The sequence below is a fragment of the Haemaphysalis longicornis genome, unplaced genomic scaffold (assembly GCF_048455015.1).
Source record: "Haemaphysalis longicornis isolate Haplotype H1 unplaced genomic scaffold, Haemaphysalis longicornis Haplotype H1 scaffold_5, whole genome shotgun sequence".
Lineage (NCBI taxonomy): Eukaryota > Metazoa > Arthropoda > Arachnida > Ixodida > Ixodidae > Haemaphysalis > Haemaphysalis longicornis.
The window spans coordinates 5,870,336-5,880,239 of record NW_027526385.1 but is presented as its reverse complement, the minus strand read 5'-3'; positions in this window follow the sequence as shown (position 1 = coordinate 5,880,239).

The following is a 9,904-nucleotide window of genomic DNA, read 5'->3' as shown; positions in this document are numbered from 1 at the left end:
TGCATCGGAAAACTGTTTTCACCCCGAAACCACAAAAAAGCACTAGCAACCGACCTAGAGACCTTGTGGCTGTGCATTCCAAGAAGTCTAGCAGTGGCAAAAGGTTCGACTAGATGGCGCAAGAGCAGTGGAATGCACGAAATTGAATTGAATTGGGTAAATCTCTTTATTGTGGGAGGCGTCAGACGAGATGGGAAGAGCGTCAGAGGTGCGTGGGAAAGAGACGATAGCCATTTTCGTTGTATGGGCGGCACAAGACTGTCGTCTTTCGGCGTCGTTTGCAGTGAACAGAGCAGATACGCGGCCATTTTTTTAATATTTCAGCACAACTTCTTTGCATTCATCATTTCACAGGATGTCCTTATAAAATCGATGAAAAGAAAACTGCGTGTAATGGACATGTTGGAATATATGTGCAGCGAGGCTTTCTGTTTATCAGTGCTTGTTCCTACGATAGCGCAAGTTCTTCTGCATTTTTGCATAACCACCTAAACAGGAGCAAGTACAATCTGAAGAATTATGAAGTTGAATGCATTAGCTGCCGTTGCTTCTTGAAGAGACCCTTCAACACTTTTTTCAACTTTTTGTGAAATCTTAAATTCTTGCAGAACGTAGTCACCCAACACGCCCAGTAACGTTCCCAGTACTCGGATTAGGGGGTCGCCAATTACTCAGCCAAAAATTACTGCTCTATGCCCATCGCATAACTTGTCAACTCACTCAAAAGCTTTTTCTTTCTTTCCCAGTCTTGACGTTCTTCGACGGCTGAAATAACGTCACTAAGGCCATGTAGCGGCTATTGGCCGGTTTTCGTTCAGTTGCAGCAATGAACGTTTTTCGATTGCAACTTAAAAAACACACAAAAACAAAGCAGAAATGGAAGGCGTATCTGGTGCGGCAAGCAAATGACGCAGTCCCGCTCCGTGCAGGCGATAACTATAGCTTTCGCGGTTTTTCCATACGCCAAGAAAAGAGTGAAAGCGCTTATCCAAACTGTTGCAGGGTCCCTTTATTGCCAGCTATTTATCCACGATAGAAAGCATAACATGCCACAGGCTGGTAACTGTCAGCTAGACTGTTCACCAAGCTAACCAACTTTGTGGTAGTTTACACGCCTTCTCCTGGCGATGCCACCGTCTGCTGTCTTCGTCCGATTTCTTTTTGCAAGTGTGACGTTTTCCCTTTACCTTACAAAAAATACGATGGGCAAAGGCAGAAACAGCAGCTTCATTTGTTTATCTCTAAATAAAAAAAAGCGCAGCACTTATCACTGAACTAGATCAAAAAGCTACAAATTGTAGCATCACTAAACATTTAGGTGCGGAGTACCTTCATCATCATCATCACCAGCCTATCTACCGCCACTGCAGGGCAAAGGCATCTCCCATTAATCTTCAATTACCCCGGTCCTGTGCTAATTTCGACCAATTTATCCCCGCAAACTTCTTGATTTCATCTGCCCATTTAACTTTCTGCCGCCCCCTGCAGCGCTTGCCTTCTCTAGGGATCCACTCTGTTACCCTCAATGACCAACGGTTATCTTGACTTCGCATTACATGCCCTGCCCACATCCATTATTTCTTCCTAATTTCTACTAATATTTCCTTAACACGCGTTTGTTCCCTGACCCATTCCGCTCTCTTCTTGTCCCTTCGTGTTAAACCTATCATCTTCCGCTCCATTGCCCGCTGAGTCGTTCTCAATTTAAGTTGAACCCTCTTAGTGAGTCTTCAAGTTTCTGCCCCGTAGGTGAGTACCGGTAACATGCAGCTGTCATACACTTTCTTCTTCAGGGACAGTGGTAGGCCGTCATTCATTGTCTGAGAATGTCTTCCGTATGCATTCCACCCCATTCTTATCCTTCTAATCATCTCTGTCTCATGGTTGGCATCCGGGGACACAACTTGGCCTAAGTAGATATATTCGCTTACCACTTCCACTTTCTCGCCACCTATCTCAAACTGCTGTCCTGTCCCGAGGTTATTGATCATTACTTTAGTTTTCCGCATAGTATTTTCAGGCCCACGGTTCTATTCTGTTAGTCTAGTGCGGTAAGCATGCGTTGCAATTCGTCCCCCGAGTTACTTAGCAAGGCAACCTCATCAGCAAATCTGAGGTTACTGAGATATTCTCCATTAACCCTTACTCCACCTGTCCCCAACCCAACGTTCTGAATACTTCTTGTAAACATGCTGTAAATAACATTGGAGAGATTGTGTCTCCTTGTCTGACGCCGTTCCTTATACCATTTAATGTACTCCTTATGATGGGTGATGGTAGCTGTGCACCCGTTCTAGATATCCTCTAGTATTCTTACATAATGCTCATCTACCCCCTGGTTCCGTAACGCCTGAATGACTGCTGAGGTTTCGACTGACTCAAATGCTTTCTCATAATCTATGAAGGCTATATATAGGGGTTCAGTATACTGCGCACTTTTCTATCACCTGATTGATCGTGTGAATATGGTCCATTGTTGAATAGCCTTTACGGAACCCTGCTTGTTCTTTAGTTAGCCTGAAATCTAAGGTTGCAGAAATTTTGTTAGCGATTACGTTGGTAAGTAAGTAAGTAAGTAAGTATCAGCTTACTGTCAGTTGTCTACAAGGTATACCTTGTAGACAACTGACAGTAAGCTGATCGGCCTGTAATTTTTCAAGTCCTTCATGTCACCTTTCTTATGGATTAGAATGATGTTCGCGTTCTTCCACGACACCGGTACACTCGCGGTCATTAGGCATTGTGTATACAGGTTTTCTAGTTTTTCAAGTACAATTTCTCCGCCATCCTTCAAGAGGTCTGCTGTAATCTGATCCTCACCAGGTGGCGGAGTACCTTAGGACCGCACAATGTCCATCCGCGTCCGTGCACATAGCATTTAAAATCGCACAAAATCACACAGGCACCGGCAGTATTCGAGCCTGTGTCAGGTAGATCACGCAGAGTTAGTGTCAGTCGTCTTACCCATTGGGCTATGACCGTGAGTTAGTACCCGAGAGCCAAACGGCTTACCACCTCGCCTGTAACGGTGCGGAGTACCTAAGGACCGCCCAATGTCCGCCCGCGTCCATCCGTGCGCGCACCACCGTCAAGCGAAAATCAAGCGAAATACGGTTTAAACCGTGAGTTGCAGTTTCATTTAGGGAATAATCAAGGTGCAACTCACAGCTCAAATCGAATGACGGTCGGGGCGCAAATCGGATGTCCCTCGGGGAGCAACTTGGATGTCATTTCGAGTCCCCGTACTCCGCACCGTCACCATCATCCACAGAGTAGAGATACTGCCATTTGTAACGTTACAAAATACACCAGACTCAAGCAGTACCACTCATCTCATTTTTCTTGACCTGTTTGAATATACATCAGTTTCAAGAAAGGCTCTTGTATGGCAAAAGAGGAACCTAAGTATTGTGCTTTAAACAGTTACTGTATTTGAGGCCATCTTGCTTTTACATGACCATTTTTTTGTACAGACAAATTTAACATTAGTATACAGGCAACATTTTAATAAGTACAATAAAAACAGAAATATCCTTATAAAGAAGAATTGGCTTTCCAAGTTTCAATGCTCCTTTTCCACATCAACAAATGTGCAGAGGATTTTCTTTCAGGTTTCCTCCCCAACTTCTATTTCAAAGCAAGAACACGCCCAGCATACTGCAAGACGCCGCTTCTTTCAAACAGCAGTATAAGACTTTTCTTGTCTCGGCAACTTTGGTGCTCTCCGTCACATATCTCACTCCTGCTCTCAAAAAAATTTCATTCCTCCAGCAACAAATCAAACCTAATTTCTTCCAACTGCAACGCATTCTTCAGCAAATTAATTTTAAAGAAAACATCACTAGCTACACTCGGTAGCCCATTTATTCTTACTTCCCCAACTACAATGCCTACACAGGAATAAAGAAAAAAAGCAAGAAAGAGAGCCAAGCTTCCTTCAAAACGTACCGTAACTGTGGAACTGCACAACACTTTCCTTTGAAAAAACACCTAGTCTACCGTATTTACTCGGTTCTAAGCACCCCCTTTTTTTCACGATCGCGACGCCCGAAGTGATGGGGGTGCTCAGATTCGAAAAAACTAAATTACCCCCCCTCCCTCTTGCCTCTCTTTTTTCGCGGCCTTATCTCGACGAGACGGGTGCAAGGAATAACGTTTTATTTGGCAAACATTAAAAAAAATAGGTACAGACAGTGAAACCACCGCTGACCTTTGATATTGAGTCTCAGTATGCAAACGTAACCTTTCAAACCTCGAAAAACAATGCAATAGTTACCAGGCCGCGCGCTCTGCTATGTCGGACATGGCTGATAAGGTCCACAACGCTATCCTGGACCTTTAGGCGTCGCCGGAAGCCGTGGTCATGCAGGGCGGTAGTTGTTTATAATGCTCTGGCCACCAGGTTAGCCTTGCACAAACAAGCTAGCTTTTCCATCATCTTCGCCCCACTGGATGTTCTGATATCAGGCCAGTATGAAGAAATCGACATTTGGTCCTTTCCATGCTTAAGAATCAGCACCCCCCAGGCGAGTTTCCACGAGGAAGGAATGTGGTTGAAGTACTAGAGGAAATGTGTTCTGACGGCAACTTACACGCATTTGAGTGCTAATTCGAATAGGACCTGGTGCACATCGTCGCGAGTTCACGATAATCCAAATTCGAGGCGCCGGCGTGAATACGTTCAACAACGAAAAGCAGAACGTAAACCATTGGGAGCGCCGTAATTTGATCGTACAGGGCCGGGTGGCGGAGTTTACTCTGATGAAGGTAGTCTACAGTGCTGAATCGCCCTTTCTTCACTTAAGCTGCAGGTTCGTTCTTCTCCTAGTGGCACACAGGTTCCGCAGCTTCGAGTCTGCAGCACTGGGAAGGGACACGGTGCCTTGCAAAGCGTTTTTGCCTTTGCCTTTGCCTTGCTCTCTGACGTAATCTTGAACAGATCGCCTGAACAACAAGAGGGCCGCACGTAGCGGTTCTAGTAGGGACTGTACAAATATTACTTTTGGGCGTTTGATCCAGTGTTATGGACTGCTGAAGAACAACTAAGACCATGTTACGAAGGCAGTTTACGGCCTGGATATGTGCGACGCCATTGCGTAGAAATGCGTCAACGGTGTGGGCATGTATGCGGAAGACTACTGGGGGAATTCGGGCTCCAGTGCATTAAACGTAAATTGACACATATCGGGGAAGACCCGGGAATACGTACTTAACATTATCAGCAGCCCAACTTTGTATTGAGGGCTTCCTGAGAAGAGTACAAATCTATATTCTGTAACTGATATGATGTGCATTCGGTAAAAAATCATTAATAAAATGTCACCGCGCATACCAAATCTCTTGTGACTCAAGCTCCTCAATAGAGACGGACCGAGCCGACTTAATAGTAATGTGATCTATGTGTGGATGGCAATTCGCAGTGTATTTGTATATTATTGCTAGGTATTTTAAGGAATTGAACTAGGTAATGGTACATTGGAAATGAAGACTATGGGCCACCCCCCGGAAAGACAAGAAGAGCGCATTTTTTCACATTTAGGACCAAACACAGACTGCAGCCACTATGACGCTAGCACCTACCATCCAGCCAAGCCTCTAAGGCGCATAAATGGGACTACAACGTGCGAATGTCCTTGGCTGAGGCAAAAAATAAAGCAATGTCATCACCGTTAACATACACCTGAACGTCTGGATTTATGGGGACGGATCGCATTAAAATATTGAAAAGCACGGGCGGCAGAACAGGGCCCTATAGAACTCCTTGAATTTGACTGTATACCGGAGAAAACAGGCCTTGGTGGGAACAAAAAATTTTCTATTAGACAGTAATTACTCATGTATGAGATGATGTAGTCAGGTACTCAACGCCATTGAAAGCCTTGGCGACACTCCGGGTGACCAGCACGACAACTTCTGTACGTAAGCGTGCCAACTGAATGTGGCTCTACAAATAAACGTGGACAGACCATGTTGAACAGCCCGGCCTGCTTCTTCCCTCTTTGGGGCTCAAGGTGTTCTCGCATTCCAAGATATTTTTAATTCGAAAGAGTGCAGGCAATACAAGCGGGCATCTCTTTCTTTTTCTGCGTTCGCTTGAGCCAAGCATGATTTTGGCCGAACTTTCGAAGCTGATCCCCGAACGTTTATGCCACATGGCGCAACAAACTCGCCGAAAAGCTAATCGCGAGCCACAGCAGACATGCAAATTGAAAGTGGGGGAAATATTCCTCTTGAAGCGCACGCCGCTGAAGAAGACTAATGGCTTCTTTTATTTGCTAGTCGATAGCAAAAGTTATCTCGCAATAGAAATCCTATGAGCACACAACTACGGAGAATTTCTAGAACAGTTAGATCTAGTCTAAAATGAACAGGACAAAAGAGCCCACGAGTTTTCTTTAGGACACAGGTAAACAAAAGAATCCATAATGCACTGAAAGCCTTTCTGTCTCTGATGAGCACATATAGTAGTAGGAAGTTTTAGCTGACCGTCTTTCACGGTCCGCTCCGCTCCGAAGCAAGCGGAAGCGCCATTGCGCATGCGTGGCGCGCTTGGCCGCGAACGGCATTGGCTCCGGTTGCGCTGAGCGGGCCGCCGATACCGGAGCGGAGCGTCGAAAACGGTCAGCTAAAACTCTCTAGTAACGCGGCTTCGCTCGAGCCGGCGATAAGGCGAGCGTCCGAACATCGAAATCGGCCAGCCAGATGGGCCGAACCACTGTCGGCGCTGTCGTTATCAGCGGGCATACAGGCCGCGCTGGCATGCAGTTTCGCACTGTTTGGCAGCCGCTCCCATTTTCTCTTTTCCTTTTGGTTGTAAGTTAAACGTTCAGAGCAATAAACAGCGTAAAAATATTTTTGGATGAAAAACCAATCGACAATTTGTTGCGCCATCTAGAGCTCCATGGTTTTGGGGTATATTATTTTGGCGGCTCCGCGTTATGCTAGTCTGAAAACAACGAAATTTCCTCTTATCTGTTCTCTTTTTAACAAAGCGGACTGACGCAAGACGCAAGTTCGCAGGCTTACCAGGCTGGAACGGCTGCAACCAAGGCACTCCGCTATAATTTTTAGCCTCGCATGCAGTGTTGAACCTGCCTCCCCGACGCAGATCATGTTGCTGAATTGGCAACTTCAAAAGGAACATCTTGCGCGGTGAGTGAAGACCCCAAGCAGGGAGTTGTGGGGAAAATGACCGACACTCAGCGACACAGGTACCGCGTTGAAGGCTTCGGCGAGCACGTTGATTTCAAAGTGCTATACTTTCTCGCAGGCGTAGAGGACGTGTTCGTTTGCAGTTATTGTGATTCCGTTAAGATACGCTCGTTGATTCTCTCTTGCTTGCACGTCATCTGCCACTCCTGCAAGAATAGGTTTCCCGTTGGCGTGTGCCGTATTGATAAGAAAAGAAATTTTGTCCGCAAGGAATCCTACCGGAATGTCCATCTTGAAGGGAAGAAAGTGCGCTGTGTGAATGCAGATAGTGGCTGCACCTTTACGGGGCCACTTTCCGAGCTTAATGACCACCTGATCAGCACGTGTGACTTCTACCTGACAACATGCCTTAAGTGCGAAGGCGCCATTGTCTTCAAAAATGCGGCAGAGCACAACGTTGAGTGCAGAGGACGTGGGGCCGACACGGTTGTCCTTGCCACCTCGGACGCGCGTCCCCTGCTCGAAGACTTCGGGAACGCTTGCAGCGAGCTCCAACGAGCCCTGAATTCGACGACTATCGAAAGGAGCGACAAGCTCAAGGCTGCGGTGGCGTCACTGGGAGAGCACTTCGCCAAACTTCAGGGTCAACTCGCCACGCCAGAAGCTAATACCGCTGCGTGAGGACTGTCCCGTCCGGTTAAATGACCTGGCTACTCTAGGTACTTCCGGTCACATGTCTACTACGCCCCATTTTGTATCCTCTTGCGTGGAATCTTTAGGAGCTATATCTCTAGCTCACACGATTTTACAGTTGGGCTAAAAAGCCTGAAAATGGGCTGTGGATTCGCCCAAATGCTGTGCGTTATGACAATGTTAACTTGTACAGTCGGGGACTTAATTTTGCAGACCACGCGAGCGCGTGGCAAACGCCACCGATGCGCGCTCTGGAGGCCCAGCGCCTGTTGTCGAGACCGGCGCGGCGCGCATGCGCGTCCTGTTTTACTCGCAGGCACGCCGATTTTCTCGCTTACTGCAGCGGTGCTGCAATGGTCACTCAAGCACCGCATAGCGACGCCTTTGTAGCATTCCTTTCTTCGCGATGGAACATTTGGGGCCTAACGTGACGATTGCGACGCTTTCGCGCAAGGGCTCTTCGCGTCCTGATAAACACTTCCGCGGAATGTTTTCTTTGTTTGATTTGCGCTTTATCGTGTATAGACGATGAGACTAGCGGCTTGCGAACGGCGTCCCCGAATGAAGCGCGTACGAAGCACAGTCTCACGGTACCGCGCTACCGACGACCATAGAGTTTCTTACAATATAACTAGAGGGGAAACTGGCGCTGCGATCGTACGCCTCAATGGGCGTGATGGGTAATTGTGGATTCGGATTGGCGCTTGATGGCTCCTGAAACTTACTATGGATTGCAGGCAGTTTCGTTTTCGTTTTGGATTTGCATGAACGCATTTGCCTAGGCGGGGTGTTGGGAGGAGTGATCAAAATACGTTTCTCCTTGAACTGCATGCCTCGCGTGCACTGACGCCGCCCTGAGTGGAATGTTTACAACCAGAGTTGCGAATTGGGTGGGTTATCAATGCATTGCCGCACAGCGAGCACGAAAACACAAATGACGGCGCTCTGTGCGGCGAAGTTGTCTGCTAATTAGGAGTTGCGGCGCTCTCATTCGGCACAGCAATGTATTGTCGAAGCTGACGACGGTTGCGAATCGCTTGGAACAGCCAAACCTTCCGTGCGAACGCCAGCTCCTACTGCGTAGAACAGCAGCACCGGCGGCTGATAGGAACGCAGCTTGATGTATGTCACTATATAACTTCTCAAAAGGTAATCGGTTTCTTTTTTCTTATGAGCATAAAAATGATCTTACTATTACAAACCACCAGCGCCGAAACTTTTACAAGTAGTTTTTAAAAGAAGTCCGCGTCCTGCTGTAGTTGGCGAAAAATGGCAAACCTGCTCCACAAACCTTCTCGACTCCGCGTCTGCTTTTTATTTAAACGCGCCGTTTTATTTCGTACAAAACCGGTTTTTCGTCACTAACTTTTTTGTTCGCCATGTAATATGTAAACGGAGAACCGGGCAGTAAAAGCTTTTTTCTCAAAAAACACAATTTGCGCAGCCATAAGCCCGTTTCGATCCTACGCAATCCGGTTCCAAAACTACCCATCATTCCCATTGAAGCGTAAGCGCCGCTGCCATGTTCGCGTTGACACTAGCGCCAGTTTCCCCTCTAGTTATTTGTATGAAACTCTATGCCGACGACTAAATGCCAGCTGTATGAATAGCCAACCTTTATTCACCTTGTTTATTTTGTAATTTGTCCACTGAACCTATATTTCAGCTCGCTCTCTGCTGCCCATGAAGTAGGTGATTCAAGTTTGATAAAAGAAATTATTTCAGTGTTTTTGCTGCCTACTTCATTACTTAAAGATGATAGAAATGCGTACCCATATAAATTGTCTGTTCGTTCTGCGCGTCGGCATTATTCAAAACGACACCTCGGGTTCCCATCGAGAAACGCCATAACATTATTCACTACTTTTCGCCGTGATATTAATCACCACTTAGGGCCTTTCGAATGCTTTTGTCACTAATGAACGGGTGTTCAACCACTGAAAAACAATCAGCTCCTTTTTCGTTGTTGACCTCGTCCTTCCGCTCCGCTGGGCATCTGCAAGGTGGCCCTTTTGTGATGGCGGCAAAAAGCGAAAAGGTTCAAGAGTATTCGGGGTTT